A 22014-nucleotide genomic window follows, 5' to 3' on the forward strand; every position below is an offset into this window, starting at 1 on the left:
GACTGAGATGTCCAGTATGTGCATTTGTAATAGTACAGATAAGTACCAAGAACTGTAGTCAGGCTGGCCTGGAAGCAAAAATGCACCATCTTTTTCCATAGAGTGTAACTGGTAAATGTTTTATGTAGTTTTAGTCTTTGGTAGGATTGCATTAGTGGCAGTATTGTGAATTATGCTCCAGCTAAGTACTGTAGCACAAACCTGTATATACCAGTTGTATTACAGTGACTTTCTGTTTACCTTGCTACTGCTTTTTTCACCTTGTTCTTTGAGTCTACCACAACCCCCACTATGACATTAAACTAAATGTTTCTTTTTTCCTAACCCTCATATATTCCTATGTTGTGGTTTTAAAAGGCTGTGTCTCTGACTTTGGTCCTTGTTGGTAGTCTGGCTTCCAAAGTCTCTGTCAACACAATTTTACCTCTCTGGCTTTGTCTCCAAACTGTCCAACTTGAGCTGACCCTCCTAATACACTCATTTCTAATCCTGTCCATCCTCATCACACCCAATGCAAATCTTAAACATCTTTAACTCTGCCACCTCCAGCTCTGCCTCCTGTCTTTTTCATCAGTGCCACTGTCTCCAACCCATATAGCATAGCATGTTTCACATCTTGTAGACATTCCCTTTCACTCTAACTGGTACCCATCTGTCATAAATCACATCTGACTCACTTCTCCACCAACTCTACCCTGCCTGCACACTCTTATTCACCTGTCTTCCATACTCACCGTTACTCTGAACTGTTGATTCCAACTATTTAAACTCCTCCACCTTCGCCAGCTCTCCTCCCTGCATCCTCACCATCCCTCTTTCCTTCCTCTCATTCACACATACGCCTTCTGTCTTAGTCCTGCTGACCTTCATTCCTCTTCTCTCTAGAGCATATGTGTCCACCTCTCCAGGATCTCCTCAACCTGTTCCCTACTCTCACTACAAATCATGTCATCACCTACCTCCACATTGAACACATCCGTCACTCCTACAGCAGACCTCACCACTGTCACACTGCCCTTGTAAATATCCTGTACCACTCTTAACATACTTCTATGCCATTCCCGGCTTCCTCATACAATACCACAACTCCTCTCTAGGCACCCTGTCATATTCTTTCTCTTAGTCCACAAAGACACAATGCAGCGCCTTCTGACCTTCTCTGTACTTCTCCATCAACACCCTCAGAGCAAACATTGCATCTATAGTGCTCTTTCCCCGCATGAAGCCATACTGCTGCTCACTAATAATCACCTCCCTTCTTAACCTAGCTACCAGTACTTTCCTATAACTTCATGCTGTGGCTGATCAACTTTATCTGTCTGTAGTTGCTACAGATGTGCTCATCACCTTTATTCTTAAAATCGGTACTAATGTATTACTTCTCCACTCCTCAGGCATCCTCTCATTTTCCAAGATTTCATTAAATAATCTGGTCAAAAACCCCACTGCCATCTCTCCTAAACACCTGCATGCTTCCACAGGTATGTCATCTGGGCCAACAGCCTTTCCATTTTTTCCATTCTTCATCCTCTTCATAGCTGTCTTTACTTCCTCCTTGCAAATCTGTGTTGCACATCCTGATTCACTATCCCCACATCATCCAACCTTCTCTTTCTTTTTCTTCATTCATCAGTCCCTAAAAGTACTCTTTCCAGCTGCCCAACACCAACTCGTCGCTTGTGAGTACATTTCCCTCTGTATCCTTTATCACCCTAACCTGCTGCACATATTTCCCAGCTCTATCCTTCTGTCTAGCCAATTGCTACATGTCCTTTTCTTCCACCTTAGTGTCCAACCTTTCATACAACTCGCCATATGCCTCATCCTTCACCACCTCTCTTCACCATATGCCTCATCTCCTTGTACTCCTGTCTACTTCATCTCTTTGGCAGTCCCACTTCTTTGCCAACCTCTTCCTCTGTATACTCTCCTGTCCACCAGGTCTTGTATTTCTTCCTGTAAGAGATAACAGAAGTGTAAAACGATATAATAAATCTCTTAACTGAGTGCTACTGCTTTTATTTTTACTTTGTTGATTTTGCTTTTAATCATTCCAAATGTCCCATGTCCCTAACACTTGAAATTGCCTTGACAAGGCAATTTAAGTTGTTTTCTTGTAACATTACACTTGCAGTCTTTTTTTTTTTTTTTTTTGGGGGGGGGGGGTCAAGAGTTTAGCAGTGCCCTGTACAAACACCAATGTCCAGACACCAATGTCCAAAAAGTACATTTTATCTATAAAACTATCCTTAACTGAAACCTGTAACTTAATGTGGCTAAAACAAGCCATTGCATGGAGATCAGTTTAGATCAGTTAGTTTGTACATTTATAAGCACTACTAGCAAATCTTAGCACAGTCTAACCGTAAGTCTTGTGCCAAACTCCAGAAACAACACAAGGAGACCTCTGTATAACCAGTCTACAGTAGCCCACCCAAATACAGGTCCAGACAACATGGATATGCAATTTCCAGGTAGTGTGGCCGAGTGGTCTAAGGCGCTGAATTCAGGTTCCAGTCTCTCTCGAGGCGTGGGTTCAAATCCCACCACTGCCAGTTTAGGAATGTGAACTGCTGTCAAGCGTTTTTCTGGGGATCACGTCAGTCGCCCTGCTAGACGGGGGACCAGGGAAGTAAATACTGTGGGAAGAAATAGCCAGGGAATTGTTATGGCTAGGCTTGTATAGGCCCTAGGGCCAATAGCCACGTACCAACTTATGAACCAAATGTCTCTGTAGCCAACTTGATAAATATAGGCAACCTAAAACAGTGCAACAATTAACTCGTGTTCGCAGCCATTTAATCCTTAAAGAACCACACAGTATGTGAATGATGCACATACACAGTTTCACTGGAGGCAAAAGTTTTGCATACGAGCTAGATTGTCAAGAGCACGCATACCATGTCCACCACAGATCTAGACCTACTTAAGCTGAGGCACTAAATATTAATCTTTCCAAACCTTAAAGACCCCTAACCTTATAAGTGATTATGTTTATCCTCAACAATCTCTAAAGCAGTCACCAAAAGCAACACCAAACACACACATTCACCTACACCAATGGAGCCCCAAGAGCAAAGCCCATAAGACAAGCAAAATGCATTACCCAGGACTTTTGACATAGGGGATTTAATTGTATGACACGCAGATGCCCCACTCACCAGACTGAACAAGGGGAAGATAACAGTAAGTTGCTTATCTGGAGCCAGAGTCTGCCAAGTTTATGTACACACTGAAGTCATTACACCACAGGTACCAGTATGAGTCTGTCATAGTCTGTGTGGGAAGTAATCAGAGACTTATTTCTCTGGACTATATGAAGAGACATTGTTCTCACGGAATGTTTCTTAGGCAGGTGTATGCCTTGCATTGAGCAGCATCCTATTTTCATGAAGGATGATGCCACAGTATGAACAAAAGATTATTAACTTCAGTAATTGGCTTAGTTTTTGGTGTCTTTATGGGGGGAAATCAGTATTTCTCATCATGAGAAGATGTGGTTAACAAACCACATTGATTTCAAAGGCTGTTCTGCACCTGTCCCCATGGCTTCTGAATACTGGCAAAAATTTTTATCTAACTCCTTGGAGTCCTTCTTAGGCAATGCCAAATTGACACACCTACAGACACTGCAAATAAAATGTAAAGAAACCTAAAGGTATTATGCACCGTGCTTAGAGGCTTAACAAGCTCCATACCCTACATGCTCTTCTTATTAATATAGATGTGCTATTACCAAGACGTGCTTTAAATTCACAATAAGTACTCTGGAAGTGCAAGGTTTCCGTGTCGTCCACACACTTAGACCATCAGCTACATAGACTAGGACAAAAGGTTGAGTCTCAATCTGCATTACCAACAAGTGTAACTCTAGGTTGGTTAAACAAGGCAATGCCCTGTAATGTATCCACATGCAAATCACCTTACAAAGTCTATTTCTAATGTGTAGAGTGAGCCGGCACCTCACCTGTGTGCCCTGTTCAATCACAGCCTCACCTCAGGCTTTGTCCCTACTGAATGGCGCACTGCTACAGTCATCCCTCTCCACAAAGGAGGAGTGATTACAGACCCTGGGAACTATTGCCCCATTAGCCTGAAATGTGTGATGTGCAAAGCTATGGAATGCATAATCATGGACCTAATAAACAAGGATATAGGGAATCTCCAAACTTTGAATCCCATGCAGTTTGGTTTTGTGAAGGGTAGATCATGCCTGCTCAACTTGGTAGACTTTTTTGAGTCAAGTTACCAGTGCTGTGGATAAAGGCTAGGTGGTTCATACAGCCTACCTTGATCTGGCAAAGGCCTTTGATACCATTCCCCACTCGGGAATCCTAGAAAAACTCATGAAGGTAGGCATCAACTCCTATATCACTAGGTGGGTTGCAAACTGGCTCACCGGTAGAAACCACAGTGTGAAAGTAGCTGACTCCAAGTCAGACTGCCGACCAGTCACGAGTGGAGTCCCACAGGGTTTGGTCCTGGATCTTTTCCTGTTTGGTGTCTACTTCTCTGAAGTCGAGGCCAAGACTAAGGGACTCTGGCTGAGGAAGTTCGCAGACGATTGCAAGTTGGGAGCTGCTATTCACTCCCCTAGTGATAACATCCTATAGAAAGGTCTGACTGAGACCGACTGGTGTCAGAACCATGGCCTTAAGCTCTGTGCCAAAAAATGTGGTCATTCCCTTTGGATAAAAACCCAGTTCTTTTGAATTACCACATCGATGGTAGTCCACTGAACACGGAAAGTGTGGGAGCACAGGTTGACAGCAACCTCTCTTTTGACCACCACACTGCCACTGTGGTCAGAAAGTCCTATGTGACACGTCATTACTAAGGGTTTTGCATCCAGGAAGAAAGAGGTCATTGTCTCCCTCTACTCTTCCATCACTAGGCCAATCATGGAGTACAGTCTCCCATTTGGCATGTACCTCCCTAGACACCTGCAACAACTGGAGAGGCTGTAAAAGTACATCACAAAGAGGATCCTAGGCCTTAAACCCTTGTCCTATATGTATTCTCTCTCATATTGCCTACTTGGAGGCGATCTCTGCTTGACTTACAAAGCCACGTCTGACCCAGCTCTGTTAGAAATGCTACATCTAAAGAAATCCCAATCCCTCCACACTACACATTTCAGAGACCTCAACCTCATTAGCACAATCGACAGAACGTGCTGGAGGGACAGGTTCATAACCCAGAGACTGCCCATGCTATGCAATAGACTTCCCATACATGTCAAACGGAGCACCTCACTGGCCCTCTTCAAAAGAAATCTTGAGGAGTGGATGAGAAATAGAAAATTTCACCCTGGGGATCACTCCAGTGGAGACAGACACTGGGAACTAAGGTTGGGTGGTGTGATGCCAGGGTAATCCTATGGGCTAGGCTTGTAAAGGCTCCAGGGTCATTGGCCTAGAACACACCTGTGAACCTATGTTTTCCGCTCTGACTTTGGTCAGTACCACAGGATTTTCACTTTCGTGGCATCTATAATTCTCATGATTCCCCTGGCAAGACTGCAACGGAGAGTAATAAGTGATATCTAACATTTTTGTGGTTCCAGCACCATTTATCTTTTCAAATCCCAGTGATGGGGTTTGCCATAAAAGAAGTAATTTGGAGTAGACAACCGATATCCTTTAAATACAGGTCTGCCCTTCTCCCTCTGTGCTCCAAAGCAGCTAGTCAACACAGACTCTCTGGATTTTGCTTGAGGTGCAGTTTCATGAAAGATAAAAAGTGCGGAGAATGTGGGACACCAAGGACAGATGCAGGCACATAAATATCAAGAAGGTGCTTGCCCTGATCAAGGCATTCAATTCTTTGAACAGTCTTTGAACTCTTAGACCTCTTCAAGTGGTTATAGATAGTACCACAACATCAAGTAAGGGGGAGTCCAGTTGTACCCTCTTTACAGACTTGCCACGTTAGCTTGAGCTATAGCTTCACAGCACAGCCATTCTCTAGACCTCCTTCGTTACGTCAGTGCTACGTTTTGTGGCAGACAAGTGGAGCAGAACCAGGGCAAACCCTCATGAATGGAAACTAGATTAGGGGGCATTCCAAGTTTTGATCAATATGTGGGTAATTAAAGTAGACCACTTTGTCTCTTGTCTGAACAATCATCTTGCAAGATTCTGTTCCAGGACTTCAAATAAGAAGGCCTGGAAGACTGATATCTCAACTTTTCCTTGGACAGGAATGGTCCTGTATGCTTTTCTACACTTTCCACTTCCAGGCTACTTCTGAAAATTCAGAAGGAATCCCCCAAGATCATTGTGGTAAATTCCTTCTGGCCCAGGCAACTGTGGCGCTCTCTTCTTTTGGAAATTGCCCAGGGGCAGTTGCCACAATCTTCCACACAGACTGGATCTACTCTCCCAAGAACAGAGGTGTTGGTTACACCACTACATCCATAAACTTCAGTTGATTTCCCTGGATGATGGTACCTTAATTCCTTTTGAGCACCTGTTTACTGAGGATGCGTAGCAGGTACTAATTGAGGCAAGAATGCCTGCTACTAGAAAATCTTAGATTTGCAAAGGGAAAAGGTTTTCTGGTCGGTACCAAAAATATAACTCTGCACCCATTCAGGGATATTTGTTCTCTGGTTTTACCTTTGTGCAAGTTACTGTCCTGCAGCCTCTCTCATTCCTCTTATCAAGGTTCATTTACTGGCCAGTTCAACATGTCTGCCCATGGAGCCTCCTCTTTCAATGCATTCTTATGTCAGAATGTTTTTGAAAGGGTTTTTTCATATGAGGCCTCAGGTGGCCCCTCCTTGGGGATTTTAATTTTGTGTTGGACAAGGTAACACTTGCTCCATTTGAACCAGCTAACTTGGAGTTCTTAAACATGGAAAACACTTTTACTGATTGATCTGACCTCTATAAGGAGGGAATCTGTGTTGACTCATTATAAGAGCTTGCAACTCCTATTTCATTTTCCATAGGGACAGGGTTTCTTTGAGAACTGAATTATTTTATGTCTAAAATGGTATATGAGTTTATTTTAAGCCAAACTATCCATCTCCCCGTTTTCTTTCCTGAGGGAGAAAGTATGCTCCATAATTTGAATTTCCACAGACAGTTCAGGTACTATCTTGTCAGAACAAAATCTTTCAGATCTTTCGAACAATTAAGCAGTTCCTGTGAAGGTAAGAATGTACAACCTGTGTCAAAACAGACAATTTCCAAAAGGTTGCCTAAGGCTATTTGTTACCTTTTGTCATGTTTACCACAGCAAAACTATTCCAAGCAGGTCAAGGCCCACTCTGCCAGAGCCTTAGCTTCATCTGTGGCTTTTTGGAAAGGATCATATTCTGTTCTGTTCTAGAAACTATTTGATCCTCTGTACATACATTTTACAGAGCACTACAAGCTGGGTTCCTTTTCTGTCCAGATCAGTTTTTGCTAGGATCACTGCCCAAGGGACCCTGGAGTTTTCTCCTTCCACCTCCCAAATGTAGTGAGCTAGGGTAATCCAGCATATAGCTAAGGGGACTGCAGCAGTGATCAGTGTGATGAACATGCTATAGATGTGTAAGAAAACCTATACCCTAACAGTAGATGTTCAAATCATTGCTGCAATAACTGCTCCCTTCCTCCATCCCCCTTGTATTTTTTGTGTGTTTTTATGCCAGGGTATGAACATTAAATTTTTATTGATCCTAGCATTGTCCTGTCAGAGCTCAGCCTTCCTCTGTATGCTGGCAGGAAAGCTCTGAAGGGCTTTGCATACAAACTTGTCTTCTGGTCAGCTCAGCTCGACCTGCTTGACAGTTTGAGCATGTGGAAGGTGCCTTGAAGCTTTGTAAGCTGGCCGGCTGTTAAATCCTTGGCAGGATATAACCATATAGCCAACGCTACTGCAGAAGTGATCATTCAAACATCTACTTTTATGGTAAGTTTACTTACCTAGCTGTACTTTCCTCTTAATGCTTTTGTACATCTGCAAGAATGTTTTTTATGATTTTTTTTAATCGGCTGTGCATGAAATGTTTGTCTTTTCCCGGTTAGGGGTCGTCACAGCGGAACTCCGGTCCGCTAATGATTGGCAGTTGATTTTTATGGTGCAGTTGCCAGCCCCGATGCCCAACATTCAGCAAAGGCACACCCATTCAGGCATGTCTTTTGGAGGCCACTCGACCACGGGGAGGACATGCAGACTCCAGACAGAAGGCACTCCAGCCGAGAATCTAACAGGAGAACCTGTTGCTGTGAGGTGGTAACGCTACCACTGTACCACCGTGGATAATCAGCTGTGCATGAAATATAGTTGCATATCTCCAGATAGATGACTATCAAAGGGACTAACCAAAACTGTAAAGTGGCTATCCTGTCATGCTGAACAGCTAAACTTTGACTTGGCCGTGTGATATCTTACGGTAATACATTCACTGGCCAGCTGTTCTGCTTCTGGTCAACACTCTTGTTCTGTGTGGTGGTGCTGTTTCACATCCAGATTTACTGTTTGTAATTTGTTTTCACATCCTGTTTCCAAGTGTATTCGTGCAGATTTCCTGCCTGTTTTTACATATCTTTCCTTTTGTTTGCACTTTTATGTTTTCACTGTCTTCCACTTTTCTGCCTGCTTGTTTGCCAGAAATCCTAATACATTTAATTTTCCTCTGTGGTAGTGTACATTTCTCTTTAGATGTAACCTCCCTTGGGTGAACTTTGCTTTCTGTATTGTAAAGTTTCTCCCTCATGGTACCTTTCTGTAGTAGTGAAGTTTGTTGGTTCTTGTTCGATGGGCCATTTTCTGCAGTTATTGCGTTATCTTGTAACTCGGAATGCATCTGAAAATAAATTCTTACAAGCAGGTCTGTATGATGACCAGAAGTAAGCAATCAGCTGACTAGATGAATAAAATGTGACCTTTGTTAATGGGGGAAGAGTTCCATTAAGATAATTCTGTTATCTTCCTGTGAGTTAAAACTTTGTAGCTTATGATGAGATCTAGTTGAATATTAAAAATTCAGGGCTATTTATGTACTTTAACTTTGACCCTGTATAGTGCTCAGTAAATTTTTAACCAAGCAAGATTTTATATTAGACTGTTACTGATGCAATCTGCTGAATGGATTCTAGAGTCCAGATAAGTGTCAAAACCTTAGAAGTGGGATGCTTGCTGTAGTGTGCATGTTAGACATGGAGTATCTAGTCCCATCTTCCTGGGAAGTTTACCCTTCGATCATAAAGCCATCCTGCCATTCCGATGGACAAAATTAACTCAGTTGTTTGGAGTGGGTAAAGGCTAACTGTGTGGATGTTTTGCAGTAGAGTTGCAGGAACACAGTGGGGCATTCCTTTGGACTGGAGACCTCGACCACAAACACAGGCTTTTAGAACAGTAGTAAAATCTTCATTGTAAATGACTGATTGCAGATTAAAGGTGCACCTTGAATGCTAAGAAGGTAAACACTAGGTAGACTCTTTTTCCCCACAGCTCCAATTACCGAAAAAAAAAATATGGTAGCTGATTAACTCTTTCCCCTGCAGTATTGATGTGGTCTTGAAATTAGACACCAAGCTGGTTCTCTACTTTTTTTGAGGTATGTAGTTTTGCATTCAAGAATGAATTCCTCCCTTTCACCTGCTTAACTAGGGTGACTTCTGGAGTAAGGACTGCTTTGGAGATAACTGACAGTATCAGATATTGTATTTTAATTTTTATTTATTTTTGTAGATGTATTGTATTGTTTTTAGCATTTTAGAAATGCCGTCAGCTTCTGTGTATGCATGCTCATGGTATCCAAGCTGTTTCTTTTCAGCACCACTTGAACTAGTGGTTTTACATGTAATGTTCTGGATTAGTTAGGAAGCATGTGATTACACTTCATCTGGAGCCTTGTCCACCTGGAGGTAAGACCTCAGCATTATGTTGGCTGCAACCACTACCCTATCACTTTGTTTCAGGTGGCTAAACTTTCCCAGATCCTTCTATGGTGGCATCTGTTCCACACCTCCCCTCCCAGCTGATACTTCACACCAAGGATGCTGTGCAGATACAGTTTTTACAGTTCATTGCATTTGTCTGCACTGAACTGCATGTGCTATATTGTATTAGTCTGAAATGTTGGCTTGTTGGATGACAGACTGACTCCTGTGGTGTCATTGGTCAGCCTAATTATAACCTGTTGCTTCCTACCATGAATCAAGCCACTTCATTAGCCTGAGCCCCCCCCCCCTGTTTTCCTAGGAGCTTCCTGTGTGGGATTGTGTTGGTGGCCTTTTAAAAATTCAGGAAGGCCTCTCTGCTGGCACTCGTCAATTAGTCAAAACTTGATTGTTTGGTCGAGAAGTTTGTCTTGTGGTCAGCTGACCCTTTCATCAGGTGTTTGTCAAGGACTTTCACTGATTTTAGATCAATAGGCTTGCAGTCCCCTGGAATTTTCTTGCTGTCCCCCTTTTACAATTGATAACACAGTTGTTTCAGATCCTTGGATGTGTCTATAGTGGCAAGTGATTAGTTGAAAATCACTACAAGTAAGTCTAGTAGCCTACTGGGCATATTCCTGAAGACTTTGTGAGGCACCCTGTCTTATTCTTGTGCTCTTCTCTCTGCCGCCTTCCTTCCTCTCTCCATCATAACGTCTGTCCACTGCCCTTTGAAGCAATAATTCTGCACCACTGTTGGTGTTTATTTATTTATTTTGTTCTTCGTTGATATCCTCCCAGCCTTTCTGGGGGGTGGGGGTGCACAGTGCACAGATATAGTTGAACGAAATAGCCTTTTCTTCGTGTTGACACCTTTGTTACATCACCTCCTTTGTTGCCCTTCTACAGCTTGTACTGTGCCTTATCTTCCCACACCTCCTTCCACTTCTTGAAAACCATATCTTTTGTCCTAATCACTGACCACACCTTCCTGTGTAGTAACTGCTTTTCTTACCTTTTCATGGTCTAAAGTATTGCTTCATGGCAGTTGGTTTGTTCCTATTCCCTCAACACACTTCCAACCCTCTCTCCCAGCTCATGTTAATTTCCCTAAATTCTCATGTCATCACCTTTCTTTCTGTTCTTAATCCCTCTACATAAACACACATCTAAACTGCACAGTGGTGCAATTTACTGTTGGCTGGTTTTGCCTTCATCTGGATATTCTTGACCACCCTCCTCTGCATTTTTGTTAACATCTCATTCAGAATCTTGTCCCTTCTGGTACATTTTCACACCAGCTGTTTAGACCCCTCGTGGTCCAAGACTTTGTCATTTCCCACTCCCTGTTGCCATGGAGCTTGTAACTTCCCAGTCTTCTCTTGGAAAAATGTATATTTCCCAAAAATTCTATCCTTTTCTTACCCTACTTCTGTATTCTGTATCTCTCCTCTCTGATTCCGGTCTTCCTCCCTTGATATGTCCATCAGTCAGTACACTTTGTCACCAGCATCTATTCCCTCTAGTCTTCCTCAGCATTAAAGAACATGTACAGGTTCAAGTGAAACAATACTAATTTCATGAACTTTAATCGTACTTTGACTTTGTAATGGGGTCCATTCCCATCATAGTATTAGAAACCTAAAAGATTTGGAGAAATTAAGAGCGAGAATGGAGTGGAGAAATATGGACACTGGAAATCATTGACATCTTGGAACAAAATCCAAGCTATAAACAAATTTGCTCTTCCTGTCCTAACTTACAGTTTTCGAGTGATTGAATGGCCCCAAAACGAGTTGGATAGACGAGGAAAACGAGGAGGATGTTTCATGCTCACCAAATGATTTTATAAAGATCAGTGTATACCAAGATTATATATTCCCTGTTCCGGAGGAGGGATGGGCCTCCTTGAAATTGATTTACATGTATAGATCTGCAACTGTGTGACTCCACACAAATTTGCTGCCCTCACAAGACTCAAATGTAGTGAAAGTTTTGAAACGTGAGGAGAATAAATCTAAGATGACTTCTCTGCTTAATTTACAGACTCATATCTGCGTCAAGCAGGAATGGAAATCAAACCAGAAATAGATTAAAAAAAAAAAAAATCAGGCAGCAACTGAATGTGCCAAAAAAACAAAAGAACATAAGGCGAAGGACCAGATGAGAAGGCAAGAAATGTGGAAAAAGTATAAATATAGTTGCAAGTATAGAAAACTTCTGGAAGAACCTTTTGTTGATCAGGAACGAATGCAGGAATGAGAGGCAAATTCAAACCAAGAGATGAAAGGTTAATATTGGCAGCCCAAGATAGTGGGCTTACGTACACGCTGGTTTACAAAGTCCATTGAACATATGGGAGAAAGACAAATGTAGGTTTTGTAAAACTGAATTGGAAACAAGTCGCACACCTTGTTGCTGGTTGTGACATACTAATGGCAGGAGGACTGTATACTGAAAGGCATAGTAATGTGGCAAGACTTGTTTCACTGGGGATTGTGCAAACATTGTTATTGAACTGGCTGAATAACACTGGAAACATGAGCCACGATGCATCGTAGAAAATGATGGGATATCACATGGGATAACCCATTACCAGCAGTTCAAAAGATAAATGCTAGAAAACCAGATATAGTGGTCCAAGAAAAGACATACACGGCAGTGATCATTGAAATCACTACACCCAGTGACTACAATGTCTTGCATACAGAGAGAGAGTCATAAAATATCAGGATCTGCAGGCAGAAACGAGATTAATGTGGAAGATAGCCAGACAGTCCCAATAGTAGTAGGAGCAATGGTCTTTATATATTACCAATCCATGTAACCCCATACGAATTGCAGAAAGAGTCCTTACTGGGCACAATGCAGGTGCTGCGAAGGGCACTTTTGGTGGACATCAAAGATTGAAGCAATACTAATTTCATGAACGTTAATCATAGTTTGACTTGTGAATGGGGTCCATTCCCATCATAGTATTAGAAACCCAAAAGATTTGGAGAAATAAAGTGAGAATGGGATACGTGGGTTCTGAATGGAGAGAGATGTCATGGGGTCTGAATGGAGAGAGATGTCAATAAGCAAAGGAGAGTAGTATTGCTGAAATTTAATTAATCCAAGTCTTTGTGAGCACCTTCACTAGGTGGACCCTGTTTTTCATGAAATCTCATAAAATGGAGAGATGATGGGCCAAAAAAGAGCCATCAAGACTATTAGAGTGGACTGTTTAGGATAAGAAACATTATGTATTGTTACTATTATGCAAAAAGCCCAGAGTTTCCAGACATAAGACATAAAAAAGATCGAGATAAATTAGAGGAAAGAAAAATACTTCCACAAGAAAACTGTCAGAAGCCTTAAATAAAAATTTGTGTTCATTAATGCAACAGATTTGTGAAAAACATTATACAGACTAAAACTTTGATCTGTTTAGAGAAAAAAAAGCATCTGAGGAAGTGCAAAAATATAAACAACAAAACTTAGGCAGTTTTGAAAAGTATAAAAAAGAAATGACATTTGAAAGCGAGATTTGGTATAGTGCAGTATCTGTGCAAAGTCGAAAGCCAGATTTAATCAATACAAAAAAGGCAGCCCCAAAGATATTGGAAGAAAAATACAGACAAAGGCATCCAGATTTATTTTTGTGAAATTTTCCATATCCCAAAGTGGGACTGTAGAAAAGATTAGTAAAGTAGCAGTTAAAAAAAAAAAAAAAATAGAAGTTCAAGTTATGGAATGCGTGCAAAGTGAAAGATTTGGTGTAGAGGGTCAATCACAGGTTACATCACAGCATGATGGAATGAGTCCCCAAAGTAAGGAGAAAAGAAGATCAGGAGATGTCTGAAGACATATGGACATGGGGGGGAAAAAGAGATTTAATATGGTGTAAATGTTTATGCAAAGGAGAAAGCAAAAGTAATCAATACAAAAAGAGCAGCACCAAAAATATTTGAAGAGAAATACAGGCAAAGGAATCTGGATATAGAATTACAGGTCAAAAAAAATAAGACTGAGGAAAAGTAGAAAAGATGATCAGTAATGGAGAAGTTAAAGAAATAGAACCTGAGGTTATGGAGTACCTGCAAGTGAAGCCTTCAGTGTAGAAAATCTAACTCAACACCACAGCAGAATAGAGCAGTGGACATCCAAGTTAAGGAGAAACTAGTGGAACAGCAGAATAGAGCAATGGACATCCAAGTTGAGGAGAAACCAGTGGAACAGGAAGCAACAGGTCAATTGCCATATAAAGATATTTTGGAGCCTTTCATAGGAAATCATAAACATTCACTTGAAGCTGGACAGCAAGGAAGGTAACAGGAAACTCTGGCAACTCTGTCACAGTCATGTTGAGGAGTGATAGGCCAGTGAGTTCCCATATGACAGAGCAATGCATGACAAAAAATAAAATTGAAGAGAATGCGCCACAGGAGGATGCTATAGAACTTTCTATGGAATGCCAGCAGGAAATGGAGAACAAAAAATGTGCCCTCAGTTTAGAAGAAAATGAGGTAAGAGAAGAGTCGTTTGATTGATTTAATAGAGATAGACATATTAAGTTCAATGACTGAAATAGACTGCAGAAGGTCAATAAAACCCAAACGTTAGAAGTTGATAAAACAAATGAACACAGTAATTGGGATTGTCCATAGAGATCCATGCCATATAACAAAAGTAAACAGGATTATATTACTGTGCAGCTAAATTTAATAACTGATAAAGTTCTACCACAAGAACGCAGGGTAGTAAGGGAAGGGAATGGGAGAAATTAAATACCCTTATGGAAGTATCAAATAGAGAAAACTATAAACTATAAAGCACTTAAGACAAGAAGTGTTACTGTTAGAGAATGGAAGATGGAATAGATCAAAAGTTCTCAAACATGGACATAATAAAAGCAATGTGCAGTATTCTAATGGATCAGAATTTATCATGCACTGTTGCAAATAAACTAAAAATATCTGCACAGGCAGAAAAACTTAGATGCACAGAAAAATATAAAGGAAAAGGACAAAATAAGTAATTTTATTGATGAGCCAAAAAAAGTTTCATAGAAAATTGGGAAATAAGGTAAAAGGGATTGAAAGACCACCCAAAAAGAAGATGCATACATTTTGGAGGAGTATTTATGAAGATCCTGTAGAACATAACAGATGCTAAATGGATAGTAGTAAAAGAATAAGTTTATAGTTACAAGATATGAAATAAGATGAAGTAACAGCCAGAGAGATCGAAACAAAGTTAAGAAAAGCCTCTAATTGGAAAATGCCATGCCCAGATGCAGTACCTGAATTCTGGTTCAAAAGTATTAACATCATTGCACAAATATTTAGCCATGAGTAAGAACCTATTTATATGCCCTCCCCGAACAGACACGAGCCTGGTTAACAGGAAACTTAGGAATCATTCCTACTTGAGTGAATTTACAAGCTACCCTAAAAGTTATAGACTAGTAATTTGCCTTCCAACAACCTATAAACTATACACCAAAATTGATGCCGACAGTTTAGTCATTTAGAAGAACTCCGTTATGACAATAGAACAAAAAGGCAATAAAAAAGTCATATGGAAGAAAGGACCATTTCTTGTTAAGTAGTCATAGTGGAGAACTATATAAAGGAGAAGAATCTAAGTATGGCATGGATTGACTACAAAAAACATTAGACAGTATCTCACATTCGTGGATAAGCGTGCTTAAAATGTACAAGATACACCCTACACTGATCGATTACATTGCAGTGACCATGCAATAGTGGCAGACCACTTTGCAATTAAGCCATGGTAAAGGACAAATTATTATCTCAGTGATAATTCAAAAGGGGGATATTTCAGGGCGACTCACTGTCACCGCTTCTACTCTGTCTTGCCCTTAACCCATTAAGCTGTCTACCTAAACATATTAGGCCATGGCTAAAGTTTGGTTCCTCCTCGGATTAGGAACTGAAAGCACAACTGCAAGTAGTCAAAACATTTTCAGATGATACAAGAATGCCATTTGATCTTGATTAAATGTGCAAAAGCAACCTTTAAAGCAGGAAAGCTGCAGCACCAAGAAAACATCAGTTTGGGGCAAGAATGTGATATAGAAGAACTTGAGTAAGGGGTTGTATAAATATTTGGTAATTGATGAAGGATCAACAATAAAACATGAACAAGTACGAATAAAACTTGGGAATATTTTAGAAAACTTAAATTAATTCTGAAAACTGAGTTTACATCTAGGAATAAAATTCAAGCTATAAACCAATTTGCTCTTCCTGTCCTAGCTTAGTTTTGGAGTGATTGACTGGCCCCAAAAGGTGTTTGAGAGATCAGATAGGAAAAAGTAGGTATGGGCCTCCTTGAAATTGATAAGTGTATAGATATGCAATTGTGGGACTGCACACATCTGCTGACCTCACAAGACCCAAACGTAGTGAAAGTTTTGAAACATGAGAATAAATCTAAGATTACTTCCCTGCTTAGTCTAGCAGAAGCATATTCGTGTCAAGTGGGGATGGAAATCAAACCAGAAGTAGATAAAAATCGGGCAGCAACTGAATGTGCCACAAAATTAAAGAATACAAGGTGAAGGGTCAGATGAGAAGGTAAGAAATGTGGAAAATACATAAATATAGTTGCAAGTATAGAAAACTCCTGGAAGAACCTCATGTTGATCAGGATCAAATGGAGGAATGGTTAAGAAGAGGCGAATTCAAACCAAAAGATGAAAGGTTTAATATTGGCAGCCCAAGGTAGTGGGCTTATGTACATGTTGGTTTACGAAGTCCATCAAGCATGTGGGAAAAATGGACAAATGTAGGTTTTGTAAAACAGAACTGGAAACTGTTCCACACCTCGTTGCTGGTTGTGATATTCTAATGGCAGAAGGACTGTTTGGGATATACTTTTCTGAAGTGCAGGCCAAATCCAGTGGGCTGTAGCTGACCAGGTTTGCAGATTACTGCAAGCTGAGTGCTGTTATTAATTCCCCTAATGATGTAGGTATCCTCCAAGAGAGTCTTGCTCAAACAAATGACTGGTGCCAGAAACGTCTTCAAACTGAATGCCAAAAAATGCATCATCCCCTTTGGGGAGAGTGATATCCCCATAAATTATCACATTAATAACATGGTCCTAAGCACGCAATCAGTCGTGAGGGACTTGGGCACCCAGGTTGATGGCAAGCTGACTTTTGACCACCATATTGCCTCCATTGTACAGAAAGCTTTCTACATGGCTCAAATCATCTAGGGACAAAGGTGGTCATAACATTCCTGTATTCCTCCCTTATAAGACCCATTGAGTACAATGCCCCTTTTGGCATGTACCTTACAAAGCACATGCACAGTTGGAGAGACCACAGAGGTTCCTCACCAGGACAATCCAGGGTGTCAAACATCTACCCTGCACAGATGGGCTAAAAGCCCTGTCTCTCTACTCAGTCTCGTACAGGTTCCTCAGAGGTGACCTCTGTCTGGCATACAAAGCAATCTCGGACCTCGCCTTGATGGAACTGCTGCATATCCGCAAGTCGAGCTCCACTCGAGTAACCTGCATGTGTGACCTCAACCTGGTCTGTGACCTCAATAGAACTTGCTGGCGGGAGATGGTCCTCATTTTGTGGAATAGACTCCCTCTCCATGTCGAGCAGAGTACGTCCTTAACCCCTTTTAAGCCCAGCCTGGATAACTGGATGGGGAACAAAAAATATACCCCTGGGATTCAACCTGCGTCCCTGCTGAACAGTGGCATCAGGTGCTGATTTGTTGGAACATGGGCTAAATTCTTGGCTAGGCTTGTAATGGTCTTAGGGCCAGTAGTCTAGTAACTTCCTATGATACTGAAGGGCATATTGTGGCAAGACTGCTGCACTGGGGATTGTACAAACATTATGTATTGAAGTGACTGAAAAACACTGGAAACATGAATCATAGCAAATGAAGTCTGCATACCATGGGATCACCCATTACCAATAGTCCAAAAGATAGATTTGAGAACCAGATATAGTGGTCCATGAAAAGGAGACAAAAGTAGCACTGATCACTGAAATCGCTACACCCAGTGACTACAGTGTCTTCCGTACAGAGAAACAGTGTCATAAAATATCAGGATGTGCAGGCAGAAGAGAGCAATGTGGAAGAAAGATATCTAGCAGTTCCAACAGTAGCATGAGGTCTTATAAAAAAAAAAAAAAAAATCTGCAATCTTATTTAGATATATTACTAATCCATGCGACTCAATGCAAATTGCAGGAGTAGTCATTACTGAGCACACTGGGTGCTGCGAAGAGCACTTCTGGCTGACCTCAAAGATTGAAACGATGCAAATTTTGTGAACTTTAATTGTACTTTGACTTGGGAATGGGGTCCATTTCCATCATGGTGAGAAATGGAATACATTGTCTGCATTCTGTTTCTACCTTTTAATGAGTTAATTAACGACTTGACTTTTTGCATCTGGAAGACCTCATCCCTTGGCAGTTTTGGTGTGTTTGAAGGGCTGTTAATAGCCTTTCTCCAGCTCTTCATTTCTAGTAGAAGCAGTGTATTAAGTCAGTTAAAGGGTACCACTGTCAACAAAAATGCTCCCTTTTCACGCAAGAGTGGTATTTTTTTTTTTCCTCGAGATGCAGAATGTTTGGCCTTTTTGCAGACTTGTGCACTGAAAGACACAGGAACTGAAACATACTGCAGCTGTTCTAACATGTGCTTCCCGATAGCTGTGTGCTCCTTAACTCATGGCAGCTAGGAGGCATTCAAGGAGATCTGTGTCCTGTCAGTCGATTTCTAGGAGGTGTTGGCATAGGCTCCTAAGTGTCTAAATTCCAGTTGTTGACTTCACTGTTGTGACGCATTCTATAACATTAAAATAAAATATTTGCAGTGGCAGTAATGGAGAGCAATGATTTTGAGTAGTTCTCAGAATGTTACAGTGGTGACATAGTTTAACAGTTGGTCCCATGACATCGACTGTTTCTGAAAGAAGCTACATGCTTCATCCTACTGACACTCTCACCTTCACTTCTTATGCTTTAAAAATTCATGTTGATTCAAAACTTGTTTTAACTATTTAAATTAATTAATATAATTTAAAAAAATGCATGCCATTAAACTTTAGGCATTCTCTAGTCATTAGTGACATTGAATTATGTACATCAAGAAAACTTGTTTTAATTTAGCTTGTTTTATTTATTTAGTGTACAGTTTCGGGATGTGATGGGGCATAAATCTGCAAGTGTTTACTAACGGTTAACTGTCAGTAAGCAAATCTGCAAGGTTAAAACATTTAAAAAAATGACGTTCATTCAAGCACTGTAATTCATCACTGCAAACTACAACTCCTGCCATTCTTCACTTTACTGTTTTTCCGGGAGTGTGGTGCGTTTTAGGGCGATAGCTGGCAATCTGACAAGTTGAAGAATCTCATGTTGCTGTTCATTAAAAGATCACGTTACTACACTTAAATTTCCCATGGGCCATTGTACAGACCATGCTGTAGTGTCCAATTTAGGATGGTTACTGTTGCTAAGAAAACACTGGACCCTGTATAAACACGTCACCCCTATTCTGGATCTGCACTTGCACATGGTCCGGTGCTGTCCATCATCGTTTTTAAAACTTGTATCTGTTTGGATAAACTGAACCGTTTTTTCTTAATTAGATCACTGCCGTCTAAAACCTGGGAGAATTACTGTTTAATTTGTCATGCTTTGTATATGAAGTATGACGTGTGCCCACATTATATTGTGTGGACTTTAAAATAGTCCGTTTTGGATCTCAGATATGCAGTGAAAAAACTATATCCAGCAGTCAGACAGTACCCTTAAAGTAAATGCTAGGAGATGGAGCTATAAAACAAACTACACAGTTTTGTTATCAAGACTTGGTCAGTAATTCATCAAAACCAGTGCACTGCAGTTGTCATTTGTACTGCGACAAGTTTTTAAGGTGTACTCAGTCAAGCAATGGACTTTTTTAAATCTGCACTATAAACATTTGTAATGGAAATCTTGCAGAATATAAACTCATATTTGTTAAGCTTTAACACTTTAAAAAAGTTATTTGCAAAGTATATGTAATGAGAGTGCAAGAGACTTGGAGTACTGAGGTCCTGAAGCAGAGAAGTAAGCTGCCAGACTACAGTGGTAGTGAAGCCACGTTCCGGAATTAGAAAAGGAAAGCCTTATACAACTGCGCAGCATCCTGATAAAATTGGGTATGAAGGGTTAATGTGTCTAACATTGTATTGTATTTGTATGCCTCTTGGCTGCATTCAGTATTAGAAATGTACTTGTAGCTCATGGCATCCCAGAAACAGCTGCTGGTCCCTGGTCTGACTTTACACATACGGGGAAAATACGAGAGATGCTGTTAATCTTGTACGCACACACACATTCTTGTACTGGTGGCCTAGTGACTGTCCTGCACCACAAACTGTGTGTTAAGTTTGGTGCTAACTTGAAAGGATGAGAGACATCAGTATTATTCAACAGTGTATGGGGGTGCTGTAATGCGCAGTGCCATTCTGTACCAATCTTTCTTAAAAGGTTTATCTGGTAGCCATTGTGCGAGTAATACTGTAAGGGGATTCTGAGCTTTCCTCATTGATGTCTGTCAACTGATATTCAGTGCCTTTTCTAGTTCTGCAAAAAAATTCTCTGTCCACCCTTAAAACCATATTAAAAAAAAAAAAAAAAGTAGCATTACCTCAAACCACATAGGTATGTAAAATAACACATACTACACTGTCACTAACTTTGCATTTTGCAAAAGTACCTGATTTACAGATTAAAAATATATTTTCTGTAGAATCTATCCATTCTTGACCCCTTTTCCCATTTTTGCACATCGGGTTAGGGTGTCACTTCAGTGACAATCCATTGCCGGGGTTTACACCGAGTGGCTAGCCCAGGGACTTGTATTTGGCACTTTACTGATGCACATTCTGCATCAGTAAGTGCTGAGTATGAATCCTTGCAAAGTCGTATTTTCAAGACTGGTGGTGGTTCTACTACAGCTGGGATCTATTACAGGTATGTTTTAACGTCAGCAGCCCTGAGCACCCCTATCTGCTGGATATAGCCCCTCTCCCATTTTGGTTTATGCCAGTAGTCCCTACAAATGATACTAGAGGGGATGCTCATTGCAGCCCACCTGCAGCTAATAATTTGTTTGGCACCACTTTTCAAGACTAAAACTAAAGTAAACACGTTAGACACTGCACATTCAAAATTTCAGACTGATACTTTCCCTGGTTTTGAGCAAATTAAAAAGGTTATTAGGTGTATTCCCTGTGATTTGGGGAATTTCTTGAGACTACATTTCGGGATAATTGCAGTTTAATTCTAAATGAAGCCTATGTAAAGTCCCTTATGCTCAGAGGTGCTTTGGGCCTGTATAATTATGAATTTTGAGCCTAGGGGGAAGTCTTTGCAGTAGTATTCAAATTAATATCCACAGGAGCAGATGTTCATTTCTCTTTATGATGTGAGGTGCCTTTAGCTATGCTGATTGAGATTTGCAAGTTTTAGAACAGTGTAACAGTACATGTATAATTCTCATGAACTAAAGAACCTAGACCCAAGTCTAACAAATGTCAGAAGTACATCAGGCAGTCTCAGAAACTAACTCCTGCCGGTTTCATATGACAACTGAGAAATGCTTCCATTCTGCTTTCAGTTAGCTTTTTAAAGGAACACTACAGGCTATGTTTAGCTATGTTGTGAAAACAATTCTGCCTGCAGACATCATATTTTTAACTCTGGCATAAAGGTAAATGCGTTTACCTCGCACACAAGGTACAGGGTTTGATACTTGCTTTAAAAATGGAAATTGGGTATACTTAAAATGACCCTAAAAGGCACTTGGCCTCGTACTCTTGCTTATAAACCTGTAAGGGATGAGGTGTGATTCAATAATTGTTCAGATTGTTATATCAGTACCAGTAACAGTTTATATGCGTTTCAGTGATGTTTTATGCATTGTTGCTTTAATAAACATCTGTGCACAGGCATTATTTCATTTAGAAAGGCTTTGTAATTTGTGGAAGGTTATCCAGTTATGAATTTGCTTTTTACATGCACTGTCATGGGTAGAGCTGGAGTGTGCTGTACATAATTTTCTTGGTCTATAGACCAACAGTATGAGAAGTT

At 40.7% G+C, this 22014-nt stretch overlaps 1 protein-coding gene and 1 non-coding gene across 3 annotated transcripts in view; both read left to right on the forward strand.

The window, feature by feature from the left end:
* Positions 1 to 22014, forward strand: part of SHMT1 (serine hydroxymethyltransferase 1) — a 437170-nt gene that overhangs the window by 83557 nt on the left and 331599 nt on the right. The window lies entirely within an intron of this gene.
* Positions 2474 to 2555, forward strand: TRNAL-CAG. Its single transcript has one exon. It is a non-coding gene; the product is annotated as a tRNA-Leu (tRNA).

The sequence above is a fragment of the Protopterus annectens genome, chromosome 12.part0, assembly GCF_019279795.1.
Source record: "Protopterus annectens isolate FY-2018-M chromosome 12.part0, PAN1.0, whole genome shotgun sequence".
In the NCBI taxonomy this organism is placed as follows: Eukaryota; Metazoa; Chordata; order Ceratodontiformes; family Protopteridae; genus Protopterus; species Protopterus annectens.